The sequence below is a fragment of the Felis catus genome, chromosome C1 (assembly GCF_018350175.1).
Source record: "Felis catus isolate Fca126 chromosome C1, F.catus_Fca126_mat1.0, whole genome shotgun sequence".
Classification (NCBI taxonomy): Eukaryota; Metazoa; Chordata; class Mammalia; order Carnivora; family Felidae; genus Felis; species Felis catus.
This window is the reverse complement of record NC_058375.1, coordinates 98,435,268-98,462,241: the sequence shown is the minus strand read 5'-3', so window position 1 is coordinate 98,462,241 and position 26,974 is coordinate 98,435,268. Positions and strand designations below refer to the sequence as shown.

Genomic DNA, 26,974 nt, shown 5'->3' with positions numbered 1-26,974 from the left:
CCCCCCCCCTTTATTTCGCCCTCGCTATTCCTTTCGCTTTGACATAATGAAAGTGCAACTTGCACACTGTCTCGAGATTGCGTATGATAATTGGAAGCATGTGTCCAAGCTGGCATCCCTTCAAAGGACTTTGGAACTCTTGACTTGGGCCGTCCTCTGATTGCAATAGCAATCCCCCGAGCCGGCTCTGCCGCCTTCACATTCTTTCGGCTGCACCTTAGCGTTAACTCTTGCCAGGAGAAGGCCGCGGCAAGCCGCGCTCATTCCTGAGGTTCTGCAGAGGCTGGCACTCACGATCCCCCCCCCAGTGCCCAGCAGGGCTCTGCCTTTGGCGTCCGGCACCAACTCTTCCAGAAATAAGAGCAAGAACCCGCAGGTCCATTTTCCGTTGTGCAGGGGTGGCACGCTGATGGGTCTACCCCCCCGGGTGGGAAGCTGGGTCTTCTGGGCACTGCCTGGGCTTTTTCAAGGGATATGATGTTGGAGCCTCTCTGATCCAGCTGGATGGTTTTTGCTGAAGAAAATACCAAAACGTCTTTATCTTAGCAGGAGAGCCCTGGGGGATATGCAGAATCAGTGGCGACTCTCCACTACAATCACCCCAAGCTCAGGAGGGGCTGAGGAGGCCTATTCAGTTCAGCAGGCACCAGCTGCACATCTCTGATGTGCCAGTGCCATGCTAGGCCCCGAGGAGACAGAGGGTAAGGTAGGTCGCTACCCTCCAGGCCCCTACATCCAAGGTGAAAGCCGAAAAGAGCATTTAGGCTGGATGTATCCACGTACCCCACGCCACAGCACAAGGCGGCAGGCTCAAATACCCCCTGGTGTCGGCAGTAACCACCCTGCCCCTCACCCTGGCCCCACCTGCTTGTCCTGACCTACGCTTACTCCCATCTCACCCCCACTGAGTTCCAAACTCCTTGCCTGTGCCCCTGACCTTGGTCCCGCCCTGGGAAGTGTTTCTCAGACTTTAATATTCACCTGAATGACCTGGGGATCTGATTCCCCGCAGTCCTCCTCCCTTGATGGGGAGAAGTCAGAAGGGAGCAGACCTGACTCACACATATAATACTGGGAAAAGCGCAACAGGGGCTCCAACCAAGCCTTGAGGAGGTAGAAATTCATCCCAAAGGGAAGCCAGTGGCCAAGGCAGGGTTTCATGAGGCAGACCTCAAAGGGGTATGTTTAGCGGCGAGGCAGAAAGAGGTATCTGCCACCCAGCAGATCCTGCCACCCAGGCTCGGTCCTACTTGCAGAAAAACTCAGTGACGAGCAAAGCACCACAACAGAAAGTTGATGCAGAATCCTTCCCTCTCAAAGTAAATCTGAGTGAGCGTCCTTTCCTTTCTGACCCTCTGTTTCTTCATCTTGATAACAGAGGGATGAAAAGGCATCCTCAACGGGCGTCAGACATTCTGGTCTGTCTTAAAGTTGCCCCGAGGGGCTGTCTTTACCACACCCGGGACAGTTTACATGACACTCAATATAACTATCGGCAATGGCTGTAAAAATGACAAATGTCCCAGTTAAGTGTGTAAAACAAGCAGCTCCCATTGGTCTCAGGATTTGTCTCCCTTCAGCTTGAAATAGATGAATTCCATAGCCCAACCGTGTCAGGAGTACTCAAAGCATTTGAAAACCCCAAGCCAGATCTCTGGATGGAGTTTCATACGTGGAGTTTGCACCTCTAGGCCCTTGCCCTTAAAGGGCAACATACAACTTACAGTTGGCCGACATTGAAGACTATCACTTAGAAACAACAAGCAGTTCTAGTCTTCTCTCTTTAGGGGGCTCCTTGCTGGATCGCTAACGGTTGCTGCTATCATTACAATCTCTCCTTTATCCATTAAGTAAAAAGATCACTATTTTGAGTAAAATATCATGAACACACAAAGAAATGAGGCTTTCAATGGCCCGAAGAGAAGCTTTGCTGGAAAAAAATTTTTCAAAGAATTGAAGCCACCTCAAGTTTATCAGAACAGATGGCCAGTTAGTTCTCTCTGAATTAATAGTTGCTGGAAGCAATAAAATCAAAGCAAATGTTGTACGTGTATACCAAGATTGTATATTCAGGTAACTCAGTGAACCTCTTGGTATTGGGACTGGAAGCCTCAGGTGGTAAATATAAATGTCTCTCTGGAAAGAATTTTGTTTCAGACACTGTTTGAAGGGTGGTTTTTTTTTTTTTTTTCTTTTTCACAACATGATTCTACACAGAACAAGAGCCAGAAGATGAAAATGTGGGCAAAGCTCCCTCTAAATCAGTCTTGCTCACTTATTCCAGCAGCCTCTGGATTCAGCACAGGCAAGGATGCCAGCTGGGAAAGCTATCCATTTGCTGCTGATTTTCTTCTTCTAGTCTTACCTTTCATTTGGGTCACTTTCCTGGTTTTCCTCCAATGTTCCAGGAAGCCTTCCCTCTGTGCCTCCCGTTAGACAAGACTTCTTCTCCACTGAGAAATCATATGGGCATAAGATTCATGGCTGGGGAAAGTGATGATAGGACAGAGGTCTATGAGCAAGAGGGCCCAACATACATCAAAGGGTTTCGATGACTTGTGGTAACAGCACGCAAAACTCTGCTCATTGAGGGATTTATTTGACATAGACTTTAATCATGGCTTTATTGAGTTGTGGTTTGAGTGTATTTGGTGAGTCATAGAGGCTTTTAAGAGGAAAGAGCTTTTCAATTGTCTTATTCATTATAAAAGACTTTGTCTTACGTAAAGCAATAAAGACACAATTAAAATGGAATACCCAGATCCCCACAGAACCGGGGGAGAGTGTCAGGAAAAGAAAGCAATGTTTAAATCAGAATCCTGGCTGTGCCACTGAGTAAAGAAGGCCCAGCCTGGTGACACGTGCAGGCCATCTGGACTACGGGGTGGATCTGAGTACCATTTTCTTTTAACAAAGACCCTCTGCACAGTCAAAGTAGCAAGAAGTGGCAAGTCTGGGAGAACACACTGAGCACACAAGCTACATATTTATGTCTGCCATGTGTTTCTGCCCCTAATTCACTGGGAAAAGTATTCTACTCCATTAATCCACTTAGGTTCAAACTCCTAATCTACATGTTTGTTGTTGTTGTTTTTTTTTTCCATGAGTTTATATTTTGGTGGAGAAAAGGCATGTATAGCAGGAAAAGGCTGGGAAAGTAGAATTTCTGGGTTCAAATCCTGGCTCTCCCATTTCCTGACTATATCACTCAGCTTGGGCTGCCTTAACAAAATACCATTGACTGGGTGGCTTAAACAACAGAAATTTATTTTTCACAGTTTTGGAGGCTGGGAAGTCTAAAATCAATGTGTTGGCTGATTTGGTTTTTGGTGAGGGCTCTCTTCCTAGCTTATAGATGGTGCTTTGTCACTACGTCCTCCCTTGGAGGAAAGAGAAAGACAGAGGGGGGGGGAAAGGGGAGGAAAAAGAAGAGGCCTTATAAGGACACTGACCCCATTGGATCGAAGTCCTACCCTTAAGACTTCATTTAACTGATTTTTTCCTTGAAAGCTCCATTTCCAGATACAGCTACACTAAGGGTTAGGGCTTCAATGTATGAATTTAGGGGGCACATCATTCAGTCCATAGCACTAGGTATGTGACTTTGCACAAGTTATCTAAGCTTTGTTTCTTCCTCTATACAATGGAATGATGATTATATTTATTCCATGCTTCGCACTAAGCAATCAATATCACCTCTGTAAAGTGCTTAGCATAAAGTGCTTAGCATAGTGTTGGTTGCCAATATTACCATTCACTCACACAGAAGTAAATTGTAAGGCCTCATTCCATCATGACCAAGAAAAATGAGGGATTTGAGATCATTAGGGAGGAAAAGGGAACCTGCAAACCAGTTCTTAGAAAGAGAGGCAGACGGCACCTGAGTGGCTCAGTCGGTTAAGCGTCCGACTCTTGATCTCAGCTCAGGTCATGATCTCACGGTTCTTGAGTTTGAGCCCAGCGTCAGGCTCTGTGCTTACAGCACACAGTCTGCTTGACATTTTCTCTCCTCTCTCTCTGCACCTACCCCACTCACGCTCACTCTCTCTCAAAATAAATAAACTGTAAAAAATTAAAAAATAAACTCAAAATAATTAAATACACTTAAAAATAAACAAAAAATAGGGGCGCCTGGGTGGCGCAGTCGGTTAAGCGTCCGACTTCAGCCAGGTCACGATCTCGCGGTCCGTGAGTTCGAGCCCCGCGTCAGGCTCTGGGCTGATGGCTCGGAGCCTGGAGCCTGTTTCCGATTCTGTGTCTCCCTCTCTCTCTGCCCCTCCCCCGTTCATGCTCTGTCTCTCTCTGTCCCAAAAATAAATAAACATTGAAAAAAAAATTTTATAAAAATAAACAAAAAATAAATAAACTTAAATATATTTAAGAAGAAAGAAAGAAAGAAAGAAAGAAAGAAAGAAAGAAAGAAAGAAAGATGCTGAGAAAAGAGAACACCCGGTCCACCATTGGACAGCTTGGTTGCTACAAAGCTTCTCCCCATGTCAAACTAAAAATCTTTCCCTAACATCTCCACTAGTTCACCCAAGTGCTATTCCTGAGAAGCGTTCTCTATAACAACACATGGAGTTGGCCTATGCCCTTTTCTGTATGACAAATCTTTGAAAATAGCTATTATGTCCCCCACCTAAGTCTTTTATTTCCTAGCCTAAACATTCCCAGGTCCTTCAATTATCTGTGTATGATAGGGTTTCCAGCCCCCTCACCATCCTGGGCAGCCCTCTCTAGACACACTCTAATTTGTCCGCGTGTCTCTTCAGATGTGGTGTCCAGAAGGAAACACAATACTCCAGATGTGGACTGACCAGCACTAATTACAATGAGCCTATTAACTCCTTTGATCCACATAGTATATTTCTATTAATGGAGCCTAAAATTACAAAAACTTTTGCAGCTGCCACATCACTCTAGATTTTCATTTTGAGTTTATGGTAAATTATAATTCCTTGGGGTTTTGTTGTGTTTTGTTTTCTTACTATTATTAAACCAAGACTCCTCCATCTTGCATTTCTGCCAACGATTATTTAAGTTAAACACGGGAGTGTGGCGGACTAAACCAGTGAGACCGAAAGCCTCTGTGGGCAGGAACTATGTCTAACTCATCATGGTGTTGCAGAGCCTAGCACAGTGCCTGGCTCACTGACATGTTGGGTGTGTCTTCTACAGGCTGCCTCTCCTCATGATGACAGCTCAAGGCATAAAAGCACCAAGAAGGCACGAGGCAAAAGCTTAATCTTTCCTCCTAATTATAGCATTGCCCCCCAAATCCCTATAATGTCTTCCATCCTGGCAACCTTGACTGGAGCATCTCTGGCTTTTGTAGAACTTACGTGAACTCATCCAGACAAGCCCATCTGATGGACAAACACAGCACAGCAGAAAAGGAAAGACACCAAGAGCAAAAGCAAACTGTGAAACGGGGAGGGTGGATAAAAGGACATTTGCTCAGTCCAGCTCCATTTATAATCACATTATTCCTCCCACTGGGAGCCCCACCCCTTCTCCTTTGGTCACCTGGTGAGAGGAGAAGCCTTGAGCTCCCCCTAGAGGTTAGAGTGTAGGACTGATAAGAGACGCTCAATGATTTGAAGGATCACTGGTCTTGTGTTCTTTCTGAATACTGATCCGGTGATCCAACATACTGATCAATTCTCTCAGCCTCCAGAGAACTGTGACTTGAGGAAGAATCACAGCAACCTGGAACTTTTAAAAGAAAGACCAATGTATGTGACCTTGGTCCAAGGAATTCACTGCAAACTCACTTTGTCTGAACACTCTCTTTATTTGTTTGCTTGTTCCTGTCAGCTTTGGACCCCGGGCAGCCTCCCACATACTTTCAGAGCTTGCATTTGCTTAACTTGGACTTTAGCTTTCCTATTCATTCTTTTGTTCTTGTTGATCCAAGCCAAGGACTTTACAGGAACTGAGAATGCACCAGTAAGAAAACTCAGACATGGGAAAAGAAACCTCTCCTTAGGATCTCATGAAGAAGAAAGATAACCCACAAATAAATAAACTGTAGCCATGAGGAGTGCTACAAATAGAAGTGTGTGGGACCAGGAGCACTACAATAAAGGGATTGGACCTGGGTGGGGAGGAGGAAGTCATGTGTGAGGTGAGGGATGTGTGGGACAAACCAGGTGAAGAGAGTGAAGAGGTTTCCAGGCAAAGGCCTTCTACAAAAGATCTGGTGGTGAAGAGAGCCCAGAAAGTACTGGAAGCTGATAAGAGGCCAGCATGGCTGGAATGAATGCAGAAAAAGGAAGCCTACAGGAAGATGAGGCCATGGAAGACAGCCATTGGCTTGTCACCAAGACCTGCCTCCAGGGTAGTATCGATCTACAGCCAGTGCTCCTTAAACTTGACTGTCGTAAAACTTTAACCCACTTCTTTTTCATCCTCTCTGCAAGGATTTCATGAGCTATGTGGTCAAATGCCTTGAGGAAGTCAAAATACTTTATGTGTTTATCACAACCCTGAGAAGTTCCATCACGGATCTTAGAGATAGAGCTTCAGGCATAGTTAGAGGTTACTTGTTTGCTTTTCTTGTTTAACATGGAACGTATGAACATACTTAGAAGCGTAGGGAAGGAGTCAAAGAGGGAGAAGCTACGGATGCTAGAGAAGCTTTGACGTGAGTGAAAAACAAAGTCTTTCCTGACTAGGTGCCTGCCTGATATCTTCTCTGAATAGTTTCACTACTCCTTAAGGATCACATCACTCAGCAGTGCTTTCCATTTGTTCAATGTTTTTCCTTGTTGGTAAGAAATATCAGCTGGTGACCAAGCAACTTCAAGCTCATTTTCCTTCATTCCTGGACTATTGAACACCGGCTACAAATCTGTAACTGGGCAGTAACATCCCCTACTTTTATTGTTGTTTTTTTTTTTTATTTAATCAGCTATTCTTTCAACAAACACTTATTAAGTTTCTACCATGTGCTAGACATTGGGGGGAAAAAACATGAATAAGACAGGGTATCTGCCCTCTGAGGGCTCACAGTCTAGTGGGAAAACCAGACACAATCTAATTAGTGAGGAATGGAATCGATGTGGATGTGATAAATGGTAACATGAGGTGAGAGAAAACTTTGAACTCTGCTTATGGAGGCCAGGAAGGCCTTTTACAAGAGAAGGAATTTGAGCTGAGGCTCAAAGGATGAGTAGAAGCATACTACAAGGACAAAAGCAAGTCCCAGGCAGAGAAAACAGTATTTACAAAGGCATGGAGGCAAAGGGGAGTTTGGGATTGTGGGTAACTGGAGGAAGGTGGCTTGAACAGAGTCCAAGATGTCCTTAGGAGTCAGAAGAAAGATGATGCTGGAAAAGCAGTTAGGAGTTGCTTGTGAGGAGCCCTGAACACTGTTCTCTGGAATCTAGATTTTATCCCATAGGCAAAGGCAAGCCTGGGAAGCCCCAATTTGCACTTGAGAAGATCACCCAGGCAGCCATGTAGAGACATAATTTGTGATCATGAAAAGTCACAGAGAACTTTAACCCATCTGACATCAGTGATTGGTTGGCCCATATACATTTGGCTGTTCACATGAGCTGTTACCTTGATTTATTTGATAGAAAATCTTAACATCAATGACCATCCCAGACTCTCCGGAAATACAGTTACAGTTCGCTCAGTTCTTCCCAGAATGTGTTCTAGTTGTATGGGGTGTTACTAGGTGCTAAGTAGTGGGGGCAAGGGGGAATATCTGTCAATTATATTCTAGGAAATAATATTTTGGGTTACTACCCATAGGGAGTAGAGTGGCCTTATAGGTAACCCAGAGGAAATAAAGGAAAGAAAGTGCCTCTGTGTTTCTCCAGAAAGCACCAAAGAAGACAAAATGCAAGTAGCTACAGACATAAACGTAGCCGCTTGCTTCTCTTTCTATGATTGCTTTCCTTGGACCGGTCCTAAAATGGGCTGATATTGGTAGTCTCTGAGCACACAGCTGCTCCTAGTAGGAAGAGCTGTTCCAGAGACACAGCGAGATAGAGATACTTCCACATGCTCACTCCCACCGACTCTCCTCTGGAGTTCTAAGAGTTCCCTGTCAGGGAGGCTGTCCAGGGAACCCTCTGCTCAGGGACACTCCCGGCCCTGCTCAAAGATAAACAAGGACAAAAATCACAGCACGTAATGTCTAAGGAAGAATTTACAAGGGCAGACTTGCAAATTCTCCAGCTTCAGACGGTGGAGACACTGCCTAGTGTCCTCGTCCAACATTAGTGTTCAGGTCTGGCTGGGAAGAGGACTCTTTAGGCTCATTCTTTTCTCTAAAATCTCTAAAATCTTCTCTTTTCTCTTGAATCTTCCTTCCAACTCAACAAACATTGATCAGACAGGGACCCCATGCCACGTGCACGATCCCAGGACCACATAGAGAAACCAGACACTCGTGGTCTGATTGTGGTCAAAGTACTGGCAACCGTCAGACCTTCTGTGTGCAGGTTTTGGCCTCTCCTGTGGGGATCTAGAGCCCAGGGGGTATGGGGAGTGGCTTCAAATCAAATCCACTGATAAGTATTCGTGGCACTGTGCTATTCATCCCTGGTTCCCATGAGCCTCCCCTGGGACCTTCTTCTCATCCTTTTGCACCCTCAGAAACTTCATCCCATTGTACTCGTTCCCTCTGGCCTTAGCCAAAGTCTGACATCTCCTGAGGATACCACCCCCCACCACCACCCTCTCCAGGGTTTCTCAGGCTAAGGTGGGAGCAGAGAAGGAGTGGTATTGGGGTCCCACTGCTCCCAAGCCATTACACCACTGCTTTGCCATAGTGCCTCGCTCCCCCTTGGGGCCACCAACTATGGATCGCTGAGGTAGTGAAGAGAATTTAAACCACCTTAAAACGCAGCTCAGAATCAACAATCATCCTGCCAGTTTTAGCTTCTGGTTTTCTCAAACCTGTTCCCTCTCTCCCAGCAATTACTGCCCCGTGGTAAGCCTCATTATCCCTTGCCTGGAATATGGTAATAGCTTCCTCCCTGATGTGTCCACATCCAGTCTTGTCGCCTTCATACCTGTCCCCTCCCCCTCCCAGCTCACACTATCTAAACCACAAATATTACCGTCGTAGTTTCCAAGTGCTTGTGACCTCATAGATGGTGACAACATTTATCGAGGCCTTACACTGTGCCGGACGCTGGACTAAATGCTTTACGTGTTACTACTACTGTTGCCATTTTACAGAAGAGGAAACCACAGTTGAGAGAGATGAACTCGGTCACGATCACGTGTCTCGGATGGAATTCGAAGATATAACTGTCCAACTCCAGAGCCTACGCACATAACCACTTGCCACTGAAGAAGACACAGCTGGTGTTTATCAGTGGTTCCAGTTCCCTGCTCCCTGGATTACACCGCCCAGCCTCCGTAAAGTTAGGAGCAGCCACCTGACTTGCTTCAGTCAATGAGACATGAGCAGAAGTGATGTGGGTCATTCGGCAAACACCAGGGTGTAGCTCTCGATAATCTTCTTCCCTAAGGAACTCCAGAGCTTTCTGGAGACATGGTGGAATCATAAGAGGGTAGGGCCTTTGTCGGCCTGGGTCTTGAACGACCAAGCTGAGCTGAGTTCCCCATCAACCTACAGGGTTGAAGCATGAGTGAGAAACAGACCTTTGTTTTATGGACTTTTCAACCACTGAGATTTGGAGATGCCACAGAAATGTGCGTGCACACACACATACACACACACACAGCCTATCCTGATGAATACAGATATACTGTCTCACTCCAGTTACTACAACCAGGCCCTTGTCTTCTTTGTGCAAAAAACCCTCTTGTTCCATGCAGTTTTAGTTCACTGCATTTTCTAGCTATGCAAACTCAAACGTGTCACTTAACCTCTCCAATTCTCAGTCTCCTCATTTATAAGGGAATTAAAGTATAAGTGAAATTTTATGCAACAAACACCTATGGAGATTGTGGCAGGTGCCAGGCACCATGTGAGTGCTGGCCGATACGAAAAGCCCCTCCTGTATCTGAGAGTATAAGTTTGTCCTAACCAGCTGCCTAGAACTGTCCCCCGGAGCGGACTGCTGAAAACAAACCTGGGGTCAAACCCTGCCTCTGCCACTCACTAGATGCAAGATGATGTGCAAGTTATTATTTGATCTGTCCGTCTCCATTTTCTCATTTGGTAAAACGATGATATGATTTCCCAGCTCCTAGGTCTGTCGGGAGGGTTAAACAAAGTGCGTGTATATGACTCCGTAGTTAAGTCCACTGGGGATAGAAACAGATCTGGTACAAGCCATCAGGTCACCTCTTACCTGCTGTGTGACCTGGAGCATACTACTTAGACACTTTAGGCCTCAGTTTCTCCATCCAGAAAGAGAGAGTGGTAGTGGTATCTCTATATCCCTTGGGTTTTAGTGAGAAATATTGAACTCTTGACACATAGTGGCTCTCAGTCAATGTGAATTATTCCTAAGAAGGATGCTTTACAGCTATAAATCTATAACAAATGTATTTAACATTTAATAACTAAAATATAACAAAGATATCTACTATTTAATAACAAATATACAGTATATTCATATAGAATGAATAACATCTACATATCGAGGCATCATTATTTACTGAATGGCTCTTTCTTCCCCCTTGAAGACAGGGGCTGTCTTATTCCTCCTCACATCTCCAGCCCTTGGAAAGTAGACAGGTTAAGAGATTGTTTGGGGGAGGAACTGAATAAATTCCTCACATTTTCTATTGTCTTCTTTCTAGTCTCCTCCAGAAAACTCAATCTCTTGGCCTCAGAAAATCACCTGCCTTTCTGGGGACCGTCCAGCTGTCAAAGAAGTTGCACATCACCAGCCTTCATTCTGACCCTGCCTCATGCCTCCTGGACTAACCAAGTGGAGGCAAGGGCCGAGGCAAGGGCAGAAAGAAGTACCCAGCCTCCCCATATTGCCTAAGTCTCTGGGTCGTGTTTTTCCACCGTCTGAGAGGTTTTGTTTTTGATTTAAAGAAACAAAACAGTTTCCAAGGAAAACTCATTTTGTTATGGTTCAAAACCATTTAATTTGTGATATTGTTTCCTCTGCTGAGCTTTCAACTTTCTAAACTCCTCTGAGGCTGGAAAAGCTCCGAGGCCGTGAGTGCTCTGGAGGGTGAAAGGCCCCGTGCGGCTGCAGAGTCCGCCACTGGCTGCAGAGCCCAGAGATGCAGCTCAGGGAAATAAATCACCATCCCCCGGGCTTCTATTCAGGCCCGTGTCAGCAGCGGCCTTGCAAGCGGACCCTCCCGTGTCTTTTTAATCATGGAACTTTCCCTGGAGAAAGCACAGGGGCTGCGGCCAGACACAGCACAGCTGAGATCGGGGCCGATGAGGTGAGTCGCTCCGTGTGGTTTTGTGGCCATCAGTTGAGGGTGCTTTATCACATCTGTGGGATGAATGAGTGCAGTCCCTCATAGTGACTATTTGTGCTAACAATTCATAACCACAGAGCACCCCACTTTTCCTCAAACCCCTGCCAATGTGCTGTGCAGTTTGGGAGAGGACAAAGAAAAGATCTCCCTTCACATGATGGGAGATCACAGCACAGCAATACATTTGAAAGCTGTTCCACAAGCGATCTGGGGCCTTTTGAAGCCTTTATATATATATATATATATATATATATATATATATATATATATATTTTTTTTTTTTTTTTTTTTTAAGAAAGAGAAAGAGGGGCGCCTGGGTGGCGCAGTCGGTTAAGCGTCCGACTTCAGCCAGGTCACGATCTCGCGGTCCGTGAGTTCGAGCCCCGCGTCAGGCTCTGGGCTGATGGCTCGGAGCCTGGAGCCTGTTTCTGATTCTGTGTCTCCCTCTCTCTCTGCCCCTCCCCCGTTCATACTCTGTCTCTCTCTGTCCCAAAAATAAATTAAAAAAAAAACGTTGAAAAAAAAATTTTTTAAAAAAAAAAAAGAAAGAGAAAGAGAGAGAGACAGCAAGAACACATGGGGGAGGGGCAGAGAGAAAGAGAAGAGAGAGAAGGGAGACAGAGAATGTCAAGCAGGCTCAGAGCCATCAGCACAGAGCCCAATGCAGGGCTTGAACTCATGAACCATGAGATCATGACCTGAGCTGAAATGAAGAGTCAGAGGCTTAGCAGACCGAGCCCCCCAAATGTCCCGAGGCTTTTCTTGAACAGGGAGGAAAATTCAACCTGGGTCATGAAATTCACTGATGTGAATTCTCTCAAGTGAGAAGGAGCCACCCCTCCCCTCTGCACCAACAGAGTGAGAAGCTGGGCTCAAAGGCCAACATTTTCCTTACAGCTCGAGAGGTAGCTCAAACCAAGGAGGCTATACTGAAATCAATTTTGGATCAACATAAAGCTGAGCTTTTCTAGCGTAATTTTTTTTTTTTTTAATGAATGGAGTCTCCCATCACTGGAATTATTTAAATAGACTGAGCACCAGGCAGAAAAGTTATAGAAGAGATTCAAACAAATAAGTGTTGACGTTAGATGACCTTAGTTATCCCTTCAGTCCTAAGGTGGGATGATTGAATGAAAGTATGTTCCTTTAACCAACACTAAGAGCCTGGTGTGTGTGCGATATTCTTGTGATACCACGAGACACACAGAAACAAGTGAAGACTCCAGCCTTGTGCTTAGCCTTACTCGGAAACAAGACACCCCGTTAGGCTCATTTCAGAAGCTTAAAATGACCAGTGCTTAAGCGCTCATATGTGCTGCATGTTTTTGTAAGTCGTGGAGGGGGCAGGTCTCTACCCCTTGTCATCCTCAGGCATCCAGGTTGACAGAGGCTCAAACTTGTGGAGAGTCAAAGGTCACTGCAACGGCAGGAGGAGAAGAGGGAGAGTCCTGTACTGACTCTTCCTCTTCTGTCTGAACGTGACACTTGTCAATTCTGCTTGACTTGATCGGCTAAAGCAAGTCACATGGCATGACCAACTTTAAGAGGCAGCAAGTGTGATCCTACCGGGTCCACAAGGAAGAGGACCAGAAATACGGATGTCCATCACCAACACAGATGCATCAAATACAAATACAAATGTCCCACAAATACACGCAACAACTGGACAACAACCTAAGACGATTTTAGTCAAGGTCTAAATGAAGAAAATGCTAAGTGAATGAAGAATTAATGAATGAGCGAGAAGTCCATGTGAGTTGAACGTAAGGGAAGATTTTGCAGCAGAGGTAGGACTTGATCACACCATTAAAAGTGGGAAGATGATGGGAATGCAAGCTGGTGCAGCCACTCTGGAAAACAGTATGGAGGTTCCTCAAAAAGCTAAAAATAGAACTACCCTACGACCCAGCAATTGCACTACTAAGCATTTATCCACGGGATACAGGTGTGCTGTTTTGAAGGGACACACGCACCCCCATGTCTATAGCAGCACTATCGACAATAGCCAAAGTATTGAAAGAGCCCAAATGTCCATCGATGGATGAATGGATAAATAAGATGTGGTATATATATATATATATATATATATATATATATATATATACACAATGGAGTATTACTCAGCAATCAAAAAGAATGACATCTTGCCATTTGCAATTACGTGGATGGAACTGGAGGGTATTATGCTAAGTGAAATTAGTCAGAGAAAGACAAAAATCATGACTTCACTCATATGAGGACTTTAAGAGACAAAACAGAGGAACATAAGGGAAGGGAAACAAAAATAATATAAATACAGGGAGGGGGACAAAACAGAAGAGACTCATAAATATGGAGAACAAACTGGGGGTTCCTGGAGGGGTTATGGGAGGGGGATGGGCTAAATGGGTAAGAGGCACTCAGGAATCTACTCCTGAAACATTGTTGCTCTATATGCTAACTAATTTGGATGTCAATTTTAAAAAATAAAAAGTAAAATTAAAAAAGTAAAAAATAAATAAACAAAAGTGGGAAGATGAATTAGGTCTGGGTCACAGAGAGGAAAATAGCATCTCCACAAGAGAGGAGAACCACGGAGAAAAGTGGGAAGAGAACTAAAATTTATATATCACCTATTTTGTTCTAAGTACTTTGTAGGGAGGTTTACATTTTATGATTCCCATGTTATAGATAAGACTGGGTCTCAGATTGACCATGAAGTTTGTTCTCCCCAAAGCATACCTCCAATAATTACAGAACCGGCCTTCGAATGCAAGAGTCCTTGGTTCCAAAGCCTGTGAAATTTTCTACTCCGTGACAAAAAGGCAATAAGCACTATTTTTTCCCAGGACCACAAGGAGACAGGGTTGCCTAAGGCAGCCCTGGAGAACAGCGGAAGATAAAGTTAGTGAAGAATTTCGGCCGTGGGCTGAGTGTGGAACTAAGACAATGAGAAATCACTGAAGTTCAGGTTAAGTAGATATAACATCCTTTTGAAGCACCCTACTACTATAACATTATGGGAGGCACAAATGTTAGCCAAAGACTCCTGGCCTTCCAGGACCTTACGAAACCTGAGGAAATAAAAGAGTTACTCTGTAGTAGGGGCTACATAGCAGAAACAGAGGCACAAAGTGTAAAGCTGGGCAACACCCTGTAAATGTAGGTATTCCTGATGTTCCCAGGCAGGTGCTTAGGGGAACGTCCCCTCCCTTGAGTGTGACTGTGCCTCCCCAAGCCACAAGAGCCACAGGAGGACCCAACACGAGAACAAACTGGTATTTCCCACCAAATTCTTCTCAATCATCTCATGACATCACCAGGGAGTAGCTCGCTCATTACCTCAAACACAGTCTTCCTGTCTCCCACAGGCAGGGGTTTCCATCTCCTTTCCTGCATTAGCTCTTTACAGTGAGTGAATTCCAGGGGGTGGCTGACCTGCCCCTTTAAGAATAATATATTAACAATAATAACAACTATAAACCCCATGTTTACAGAAGACCAGCGTGATAGGTCAGTCAGGCACATTATCTCATTGACATCTTACAGCACCAGATGAAAAACTCGAGGTGCAAAGATTATGCGTCTCACCCAAGATCACTGAATGTCAAAGCCATGATTCGAACTCAGATCTCTCCTACTCCACAGTACTGCCTTGAGACCAAGGACTATGTCTTGTAGAACTCTGACTCATCGACAGCACACCATGCCTGGCAAGGAAAAAAAAAATCACTTATTGAAATGGTTAAAGGAATAAAAAAAAAAAATCAGACAGTTGAAGTCACATTCCTGTGGTGGCAAATCTGTTTCCTTTTTAAAAGTGGGGAATGCATGTGAATGAATCAGAAGAAATAAGGCAGAGAGAAGGGGGGTCTAGGAAGTGTTGATGGTAGGCTTCGGAAGCCAGAAAGAGGAGGTGGGATGGCTGGCATCAGCAGTGAGCAGCATAGCGGTGGTCTGGGCACCCAAGAGGGGAACACAGATGGAGATACAGGGATGGGGTGGCAGCCTGGGCTGGGGTGGCGACAATGGGAAGAAAATACCAGGTGCCACAGAGGCGAATCAGGAGGGTTGGCTAGAAAGTTGGATATAGTTGCTAAAGAAGAAGAAGGGGCTTAAAGTGGCTCCAAGTTTTCCAGGTAAGGGGAATTTGATAAGAAACTTCTTGCCATTGCAATATTCTAGGGTTCTAGGGGCATGTTTCACAATAATGCCTTGCATTTCCATAGCCCTTTATCATTTCTAAAGAACCTCTGCGCCCATTAAAGTCCCTCAATATGTTTGACAAATGAGACGACTAAGACTCAGGGAAGTCTCCAATAAGGATGGTCCACCCCAAAGCCCTCTGTTCAGTTTGATAATCAATTCTCGTTATGCAGACAGACAGCTGGGAGCAAGGAAATTGAAGTAACATATAATTCATTTACTTAGCAAAAAAGTTCTGAGAGAAGGAACCAAATAAATTGGGCTCCCTGGTGAAGACTCTGAGATGCTAATGCATGCCCAGCATGCCGGTGGATGGTCTTCTCTAGAATACAGGTTCTCTAGAACCTGCAGGCTCTAAGAGAAGGATGTGTGTCCAGCCTAAAACCAGGGACTATGGTCCCCATCTTCTCTAAAGAAATGAAACTCATGAGGGAAAAATCCTGACAGGAAAGGGAGACTGGGGATGTCATGTTGCAATATTGAAAGAGATGTAATGATTACATGTGGTTGGTTAACCAAACCCAACTTCCTTTCTACCGCTCCTGTCCTTCAAGCAAGGGACGCAGTGGGAAGCCATCCATGGTAAGAGAATGAGTCTTATGTCCAATTTCCCTCTCTTTACGTAATTGTCACTACGTAGAAAGCATTGTCACTAATAAGGTTCATGAGGATCAGTCACGGAATGACATAATCCCTTCAGATGGGTGATTATTATGAGAAAGAGAAGATACACATTCTTCATTCTCCCAAACCCAAATGAAATACAGTTCACCACTTCCTATCAATGCTTTTTTTTTTTTTAATCACCACGTACCAGAAGTTAAAAAAATAAAGACTCTTTTAAGGTTCCATTTGGAAGACTGGACAAGGAAAGCAGTCCTTGGAGAATCGCTTTTTGTCCGGAAAACAGGATGCCTTTGGTTAATTCTTTACATCTAGCATATTGGGATTTGTGTTCCCAATCCTGTCTCCCCCACAGGAGTAAGCTCTCCCTTGTAATCCGGTAGCGCACATGTAGCAGGTGTCAGCCCATAAAAGAGACTCAAAACGTGAATGCTGATTGATGGTCTACATCACCTCGTCTGATGAGCGTGAATTAGCCAGGGTTACTCAGTGAAGTTGTCTGATCTATTACTGCTTTCCATTCTTGCTCAAAGCCAAGTGAAAGATATGCGTGTTTTTCTGCCAGCAAGTTCATACCAAGTTCCTCCTTGATACTTTCTAATTTGCCTCCTGAGGAACAGAGGCCAAGTAGAGCAGTTGCATTGGCCGTGGCATTTTGAGATTTATGTAACAGGCGTTGGAACTACCCTTCTCTGTAATTGTGTTTCCTAAGAAGCTGCCATAATATGAGTAGTTCTACAAAAGAAAAAAAAAAACTGCATTGGCGTGTGAGGTCATGAATATGGCTTGCCGTGGCCAGACCTGCTTATCGGTTAATTGCCTTACAATTAACCTCAAGCCACTTGGTGCAGGTAAAACCATTTCCCAATTTGGTTTCTAAGCTTCCTGAAGACCTGGGCCCTGTTTTTCTAACTGTATTATCACTCCGAACCAAGGACACAGGAGCCTTATTAAATCCACCCTGAAATGAGAGAAGTCAGGAGAAAGGTCCTCCAGGGATGGAAACAATGGGTCGCTGGGTGTGGGGGCCTCTTCTTTTGCTGTAGAATTCATTCTCTGTGACCCCAGATTTCAATAGCACAGAACTTCTTCTTATCATCTTCCTGAAGAAGTTATGGTCAGGCCATGGAGTGAAAATTGTTCTTTATCCAATCACAGAATATTTTTTAAATATTCAGTCCAAATGGACTGCCACATTACTTAAAAACAGTCCTTCACTTTAAAAACCAGCTTCAGAAAGCCTGTTTAGATTTCCAAAACATCTGTGCCTACAATGCTTGGAAACACACTCTGGAGCACAGAAGCCATCTCTAACAGTTCCTGCTGCCAAGCTGCTCAGAAAATAACCAAGGGAGAATAAAACAATGTCTCCAAACAAGTGCTCCCTTCTACAGTGCACACTCTTGCTTTATTTCCCTGTGGTTTTTTCCAAAAATGGCTTTGTCGCCAAGACAGGCTCCATGATGTGACAGAGGTTCCAGGCCAGTGGACTGAGCCCAGAAGGTGGGCAGTGGCTTCTTCCATTGCCACCTTTCCAGAACCAATAGACCAGTTCCCAGATGCCCCCTTGCCTTTCCCTCCAGACAGATTCCAGCAATTTGTTCTTCAAAGGAATTTCTCCCAAACCTACCAGAGCCTGTTCACGGAGTGGCAAATCTCAGAGTGGGCAGGAGCCTTAATGGCCATGCATCGGGACACTCCTCCCCACATGGGAATTTCCTCCGGCACAAGGCCCTGAGGGGGGTCGTTTCCATCTGCAGGGGTCTCCCGATGACAGGTGATCGCCACCTCAAGAGCAGTCCAGGCCTCTTATTTATTAGCTCATCTCCATATTCCACCCTAAGTTGCTTCTTGTAACTGGAACCATCAGACCTGTTCTACCCTGAGAAGCCTCAAAGGATACATCAGATCCCTCTTTTCTGCGGCAGACAGTCAAATATGTTGAAATGGTTGTCTGGCCTCCTCCGAGTCTTTCATTCTTTTGGTTCAATAGTCCTGGTTTCCTGAAACTGGCCCACAAGCGATGGGATTGTCAAGGTCTTCCCCATCTAGACAGCCCCCAGACGCGCTCCTGCTTGTAGATGTCTTGCCGGAAGGCTGGGCACTCCCAGATGGGAATAAAATTTTGGACAGGGTCTGCTGAGCACAGAGGACACTGGAATCATTATCTCTCTTAGCCTTTGTTCTTTAAAAAGCAACACCATCATAGCATTCTGTAGTTTATCTGTGTTTTTGTCCTGCAGCAACTGGCTTTTAAGTCACCTTTCGCTCATCTTGGACTTTGTTGATTGTTTGAAGCATAGAGCTGACCTTGACCTTTACCTCTGAAACCGTTATCTTCACAGTTTAAAGGCTACGTTTCGCCTATTGAAATTGTTTTAGCCAAGTGACTTTGTTATCTAACATATCCTGTATCCCTCCTAGTTTCTTTTTTTCTTTCCTTTTTTCTTTGAGAGAGAGAGAGCGAGTGTGACTGAGTGAGGGAGAGGGGTGGGGAGAGAGAATCTTAAGCAGGCTCCAAGATCCCATGACGCTGGGATCATGACCTGAGCCCAAATCAAGAGTCAGATGCTCAGCCAACTGAGACACCCAGGTGCCCCTCCCTCCTAGTTTTAGGAAGAAAGTGACTTCTCTATCTTAATCCAAGCCCAAGATTAATAATAATAAAAAAAAGTATGTATACAATAGGACCCAGGACAGAATATACAGCAGTTAACAACATTTACTGAGTGTTTACCATGTGCCAGGCTCTGTTCTAAACACTTCTTTTTATTATTATTATTTTTTAAATTTTATTTAAATCCAAGTTAGTTAACATATAGTATAATAACGGTTTCAGGGGTAGAATTTAGTGATTCATCACTTACATATAACATCCAGTGATCATCCCAACAAGTGCCCTCCTTAATGCCCATCACCCATTTACCCCATCCCCCCCACCCAACACTCCTCCAGCAACCCTCAGTTTGTTCTCTGTATTTAAGAGTCTCTTACGGTTTGCCACCCTCTCTGTTGTAAACACGTCTCATGAATTAACACATTTAATCTTCACATTGATCCTGACATATAGGTGTAATTAGTGTCCCCACTTTCCTGATGAGGAAACTGAGGCACAGAGAGGTTAAGTAACTTGCCAAGGCCCCTAAGCTAGTAAATGGCAGAGGCAGGATTTGAGGCCAGGCAGCCTGGTTCCAGAGCCTGTGGTCTTACCCACTGCTCTGCACTGCCCCTGCTGGAGGCCATCAGGAGACTTCCCTCCACTTTGACATCATTAAACCAACAGCCAATGCCCTTTAGGAACAGTTGGGTGAACCAACTAGAACCCCAACATTTGTACTATCATTTAACCTGTTTCCATCCATCCTTTCCATAGGAATCTTAGAAGGAACTCTGTCCAATGCTTTTCTGAAATCAAAACACTGTCTACATGGTGTTGCCTTGATCTGCAAGGTCAGTCCACCCATCAAGGAAAAGAATTATTTAGGATGCCTTGCTCTTTGAGGATCTATGTTGGCTTCAGTGCTATCCGCCCTTCTCTGGCCCTCCAGGGCAGCCTGGTTTCCCTACACCACTTACCCAGCTACTCAGAGTCATTCAGCCGAGCTAGTCTTGCTTATTTTAGTCTAATCCAGCCCAGTCTTGCTCCCAAACCCTTTCCTGCCTAGTCGAATTCCTTGACATTTTAGCCCCATCTTTGATCCTTTCTTCTCACACAGTGGGTCTACAAGTGTGTTTCATGGAACATGCCTTCTGCCAGATTTTTTTAAAGGAGTGGTTCTTGGGTTAAAAAAAAGAGTCTAAATTAGTTCATCTACTGTGGAGCTCTTAATATGCTAATGTGCACCTCGAAGCTTTAGTTAGAGTGGTATTCTATGCAGAATTTCACATTAGTTGACCCTGGAATCTGTGCTGTGCTTGCACACACACACACACACACACACACACACACGCACGCACATGCACAAAACTAGTGTAAGGATATTGAAATATATTATATAATAGGATATATTGGGGCACCCACTATTTCCTTCTCTAAATGCTTACAAATCAGGGTGCCTGGCTGACTCAGTCATGAGTTCAAGCTCCACACTGGGTGTAGAGCTTACTTAAAAAAAAATAATGAAACAAATACTCACAAATCACATATTTGTTACGCATTCTAGAATTCTGTGAAGGATGCAGAGAAATGTAACAAGCTGATCAGTGCCAGAGTCTACCTTTTCTTATTTTTTAAAAAACAGAATATTCAAGGAGCGCCGGGGTGGCTCAGTCAGTTAAGCGTCCAACATCGGCTCAGGTCATGATCTCATGGTTTGTGAGTTCAAGCCCCACATCGGGCTCTGTGCTGACTTCAGATTCTGTGTCTCCTTCTCTCTCTGCTCCTCCCCCACTCATTCTCTGTCTCTCTCTCAAAAATAAAAAAATGTTAAGAAAAAAAATTTTTAATAAAAAAAAAAACCCAGAATATTTCAGCGTCTCCATTTGAGTGGAGAGATTCTGTATGCCTTCTCGTAAGTGCCTTAGGATGATGAATGGTCTCTGGGCTTGGAAATTGGAACTAGAAGTAACTACTTCTTACCTAAATTGGGCCTCAATTTCCCCTTAACCATCTCTATGCTTCCCCTTGTATATTGATCATTTTTTTTCCTGCTTTTATACCACCTTCAAGCCTTGGTCAAATTTCACATTCTCGAGGAAATACAGCTTTTTGACCACCTTATTTTAAATCCCAGCACCCTCCCAGTACTCTCTGCCTACTTTCCTTCATTAAGTTTCTCAATAGACCTCAATGCCTTCAAACACTGCAGACAATTTACTTTCTTTGTTCATTGGCTGTGTCTCTACAAGGAGATACTGTTGTACCTCCAGCACCTATAGTAATACCTAGCACCGAGGAGGTTCCTCATACATATTTGTTGAATGAATGGAGAAAGTAGAAGTAGCAATCATTCAAAAACTATAGACACTGGGTGCCTTCTATTTGGCACGCATTCCACTGAAGTGGCTTAAATGCCTCTTCCTCGGGGCGCCTGGGTGGCGCAGTCGGTTAAGCGTCCGACTTCAGCCAGGTCACGATCTCGCGGTCCGTGAGTTCGAGCCCCGCGTCAGGCTCTGGGCTGATGGCTCAGAGCCTGGAGCCTGTTTCTGATTCTGTGTCTCCCTCTCTCTCTGCCCCTCCCCCGTTCATGCTCTGTCTCTCTCTGTACCAAAAATAAATAAACGTTGAAAAAAAAAATTTTTTAAAAATAAAAAATAAAAAAATAAATAAAAAAAATAATAATAAATGCCTCTTCCTCAAGGAAGGACTCCCATCAAACTCTCTCACTGCCTTTGCTTTGCTTTCATAGCACTTACCACATATTGTAATTGTATTTGTGTAATTATTTAGTTTTATCTCCCTTACTGATTCATAAGGACAAATATCCAATCTATTTTGTCACGTTTCTCCCCAGTGCCTGGCCAAGGTTAGGCACCCAATAATCCTCACATTGAATTTCTAATTTGAGTTTGAAGTTCCATTTGGTTCCTTTTCAATTCTTTTCGGTCACTCTTTATAATCCTCTTCCCTTTTGTAGCATTTTAAATGCCATCTTTGTTCAATTAAACTATTGAACATAGTTTACATTCTATTTTTGACAATTTCAATAACTTCAGGCTTTGACTTTCTGTTTCTGTTCTGAAGTTTATTGTGTCTTCTGATTCTAGTGCATGGTAATTTCTCTCTCTCTCTCTCTCTCTCTCTCTCTCTCTCTGTGTGTGTGTGTGTGTGTGTGAGACAGAGAGAGAGAGAGAGAAAGAGAGAGAGAGAGAGAAGAGAGAGAGAGCTCATAGTCCTTGGAAATTTACCTATAGGAATTTTCAAGTCCTGAAATTTAACAAATGTTCCCACAGATAAGTTTTCATTTAATTCTTAAGGACCCGGTGGACAACCAATCCTGAGATCTCTTTAAAATAAGTATTCACCTTGGAGGTTGGCTTTCAAATCTTAAAACAGTTGTAAATTTTGGTCCTGGATACCCCGAAGTAAGCTTGGGATTAGGAATTCTTGTAGAAGACTTTCGCCTTATTTTCCTCCACCCAAACTCAAAGCCAAGACACACAAGGATTCCCACTATTTACCTCTGTGGTGTGGGTTTTTTTCCCGAATTTACTACTGAGGATGTTGTCTTTCAGTGATGTCAGCTTTAAGCAGAAGTCTTAGATCTGACTAATCTTCTGCCTTACGTAGGCTCTGTCTTCTGCCCCGTTAAATTCTAAGCTCTAGAGATTCACATAAACCCCGGGACAAGTGTTGGCCAGAACTTTCTTGTCATTTACAGATTTTGAAGATTTCTTTTACTTTCCCATCAACTAAGCAAAGCATTTAAATAAACTACCCGGCATCTTTAGGTGTTCTGCACTTGGAGAGTTTCTCCAGTCTCTTCCATGTCATGAGAAACTGAAGTCCTCTTCCTGAGTTTTCACAATCTTGTTAAATTTTCCTTGTTCTACAGTATTTCTTTTTAGATCGTCTCCAGGGACAATGTTCTTCGTCACTCATTCTCACATGAGGCAGGATCTGTATATTCAGAATCTCTACAAACAACAGCATGTATGAACTCTCCTTGGCTACACTCCTAGGCTAATGGATGACTCTCCTCAGTTCCACAGCTAAAGGGCAAGTTGACATTCACAGTCAAGCAGCTACAATATCTACTTCCGCTGGTCAGCTTCAGTGGCATTTTCCCCAAACTTATTGTTCCAGGCTCTAATACTTTGAACAAATGTGGCTAAAGAAAATCTAGTTTTCTGCTTATGTTGTTATCACATTACTTTTCACTCTGACATTGTTATTTCGCTGTCTTTCTAACCTACATTACTCAAGAATATACCTGTTCAAATGCAGTGTTCCCCTGGTTTCTCCAGCTCCCTCCCATCCTCTTAGCTAATTCCTGCCTGTCCATTTTTGCCACTGGACTATCTTCTAGCAGTTCAGTAGTTTTTCCCAGTACACTCACTGATATCATCTTCATAACTGATGAGACTATATCTGTCTTTCTATAAAGATGGCTAAGTGGTATGAGAAGTTTTCAGGAAAACTCAAGGTGCTCTACCCTGAGCCCTAAAAGAATATTTTATTCTTTATTTTCTGGTTTGTGAAAACCCTCAGCCTCAGATCAATGAAGCAGATGTCAAGGATTATGAAGTGACTTTTCTTTCCCCCAGGTCTTCTGTCTTATGAAGTGAAGCAAAACCTGAAAGTGCCAGGAAGACAAACCTATACAGGATTTATTCCTCTAATTTAGTTCTTTCTCTCTTATACCTAAGAGATTCTTCTTACATTCTAGTATTAGGTTATCCATCATTTTTAGTCTAGTTTAGTTGCATTCATTTTTGTCTTTTTTGCTGATCCTTCAGGGGTATTTATGCCATTGGAATATTTTGAGAAGCTGTTTTGGTAACCTGAAGCCATATGCCGTTTTCAACAAGATGTTGCCTCCCTTGGCCTTGACCAGTTATATATTACCATGTTACTTTCACCCAAAGTTCTGGTCTTCCACATCCCTGATAAATTGGTAAATGTTTCCAGAGGAGACTATGACGCTGATGACTGGCTTCCCCAGTGTGCTGAGGGATTCTACATATTTGGGACCAGACTTGAGAGTGGTGATGGTTTCATACTGGTCTCTTACAATGCATACCAGTTCATGGAGGAAAAAACCAACTCAACTGTCCAAGCTAAGCCTGTGGTCTCAGGAAAATAGTTATATAGCACAATCTCCTCCTCCCACTGACTTCAGTCCCCAGCCTTACTTCTCCCAACATGGAGCCCAGTGTTCAAAGCTTCCTTTTTCTAAGGCTAGGGTTTCCTCTCAATGACAGTCCTTCCTCCTTCCCCTATTGTCCAAGTCCTTGAGTTTCTTTTTTTCTTTTCTTTTTTTAAAGTGTATTTATTTATTTTGAGAAAGAGAGAGAGAGAGCACAAGCAGGGGAGGGGGCAGAGAACGGGAGACAGAGAATCCCAAGCAGGCTCTGTGCTGTCAGCGTAGAGTCTGACATAGGGCTCAATCCATGAACTGTGACATCATGACCTGAGACAAAACCGAGAGTCTGTCACTTAACCAACTGAGCCACCCAGGCGCCCCCAAGTCCTTGAATTTCTTAGCAACTGCAGAGGGCTGGTTTATGGGGCAAGGTGAAAACAGAGAAGCCCTTGAAGATTGGGCATCCTAACCCCTGGGTCAATCAGGATTCCTTTTGCTGTCAGAATTAAATCCAGCCAGCTCTTCCTCAACCTTCTGAGACATCAAGGCACATCCAGAATTTCTCATGTGCATTTCTCAATATTCCTGTTATACAACGAATGAGTTTATTGCTTCTGGGCTAGAGCCACTCCAGCGTGCAGGTGGCATTGCAGGCATCCAGAAACCTCATACTGATTAATACTGTCTGCCAAGCATGTGCATGTTAAGAATCCTACTCAGATTATTAACGAATGAACTTTCACTCGCTAACTGAATGACTATGGAAGTGTCTGGGCTTGGGAGTTCTCAAGACTGTACCAATGACAGCACTATTAAATAATTTTGCAGTTCAGCAACCTTATTCGGGGATGGTGGCTATGTGCCAGTTTTAGGAAAGACTTCAGTGTTGGGCTGAAGGGCTCTCACTGGATCTGCTTATTCAGACTTACAGATGATACAAAGCCAGGAGTAGCCACTAGTAGGTGGGGTAACAAATTAAGATTGAGTGAACAGACAAGAACAATGGCCTGAAACAGAAGGGTTAGAGAGAGAGAAATTTTTACCTAATGATTAAGTTATCTGCATTTAGATTAAAATATTAATTGCTTAATATACTAGTCTAATCCAGGTAACGCCTAACTTGATAGCAATCTCTATGGACATGTCTTGAAGTTTTAATGCATTAGACACGAAATATTAAACAATCATGCAATTTGATTTAAAAAAAAAAAAAAAAACAAATACTGTAATGCTATCAGCCCAAATTCAGCCCGAGGGAGATTTAACCTTCTGGCCTCCACGGTGTTAGAACCCTCCTGGTGTAGCTCAGGGGAGACTTTTAGAGAACACTGGAAAATGTGGGCAACCTCGGAGAAGAAGAACAGCCTGGGTTGTAAAGGACCTAGAAACTGTTACAGCAGAAGCAATCAGATAAACCAACTTATAGAGTCTGGAAAGAAGATTGCTGTTTTCAAATACAGCTGTCAAATGACAGAGGGAGCAGAATGCTTGCTCTATTTCACAGAACTCAGGCCAATGAAACAAAGACCTGAGAAAGGAGAAAGGAGAAAGACTTCCTTCAACTTATAAATGAATGTCTTGTCAACTTCAGCTCTACCACAGTAGAATGGACTACCTATCTCATAAAGTACTGAGCACTTTGCCATTGGAATCAAGAAGAGTCTGGATGGCTATCCACCGGGGCGTTATCAACACAATTTGGGAGCGGGGGGTGGAAGTTGGACAAAGTGACCTCCAACCTTGAGAAGCTATGGTTTTAAAATTATTTCCCACTGAGATTTTAATGACTAATACGTATAGTACGATATCATATGATAAAAGAAATGACTAATGGCACCTCACCAGGCATTATCACAGTCACAGTCATCACAGGGTTTGGAAGATAACATTTTTGTCTAAGGTAGGGCAAGGAGGGTCTTCTTAATGCTATTCACCGTGAGCAACTTCAGTGTTGTATAAGACCTGCTTCCAGTTTTTACGCTTGACCGTCTCAGCTTCTTTGTAAGATACTGGAGAGCCAGAAAGGGAGAAAGGGAGGAAACTGTATCCTATGAAGCTTGATCACACACATACACACACACACACACACACACACACACACACACACACTTTCACATTTGTCATTCCATTTAGTCTTTGCAATAACCTGGGGCAGCAGGAAGTTTTATGCCCATTTAACAAATGAGGAGACTCACACTTAGGGAAGGTGAGAGCCCAAGGTCACACGGCTGGTAAGTGAGGATGGCCACATAGCAACAAAGATGGAAAAGGGGACAAGTGGGCTTTCTCAAACTCTTTCTTGTGGAACCCCAGATCCCTGAGATAGAAAGAGCTTCAGGGGTTCTCCGTTCCAAACACCCATCAGCTACATGAAGTCCTTTTCTTAGCCTTGGAGAATTAGGTATGTGCGCTTGAACTGAAGGCCAACCTAATATGAGAATGAGGCTGACTTTTAAAGCCTGATGTCTCTAACAGCACAGTACCCCCCGCAACCCCCTCTGCCTAGTTTAGACAAGACTCCTGCTGTAGACACCCAGTGCAGGTTAATGTGTACCTGGGGATGGGGGGAGACCCCAGCAGGCTGCCCGCACAGTATCTTGGTTCTCACCATTGGCCTTGAGCCTGAAGGAGCCCCAGGTCAAATCCAGTCCTTGCTAGTGCAGTCCAGGCACCCAGGGAGCTGTCTCTGTTCCAAACCACCCCACAGCCTGCACCCCAGGGAGCAAGGCTCAATGGGAAAGAATGTATTCCTAACTTCCATGTCCTTGATTCCATTTCTTTCTCTGAATTTCCTCACTGGGCTGTGGATGCTTCTATGCTGCCTCAGAGGGGAGGCCCCACGATGCAAATTTTTCTACCCCATAACTCCTTCTCATTCCCGCAGGCAGGCCTGGGTGCAGTCCAGCCTCAGAGCCAGTGCAAGCACTAGAAACTGGCGGCCTCCTCCTATGATTCATTGGTCTCTCATTTCCCAGCCAGTGACATATCTTGGCTCAAAAATGAATTTTAATCTTCATCAAATCTTTGAAGGGGAG

General features: G+C 44.1%; 1 protein-coding gene across 2 annotated transcripts in view; it reads right to left on the bottom strand.

The window, feature by feature from the left end:
* Positions 1–26,974, bottom strand: part of LOC111561798 (cell wall integrity and stress response component 4-like) — a 125,157-nt gene that overhangs the window by 31,395 nt on the left and 66,788 nt on the right. The window lies entirely within an intron of this gene.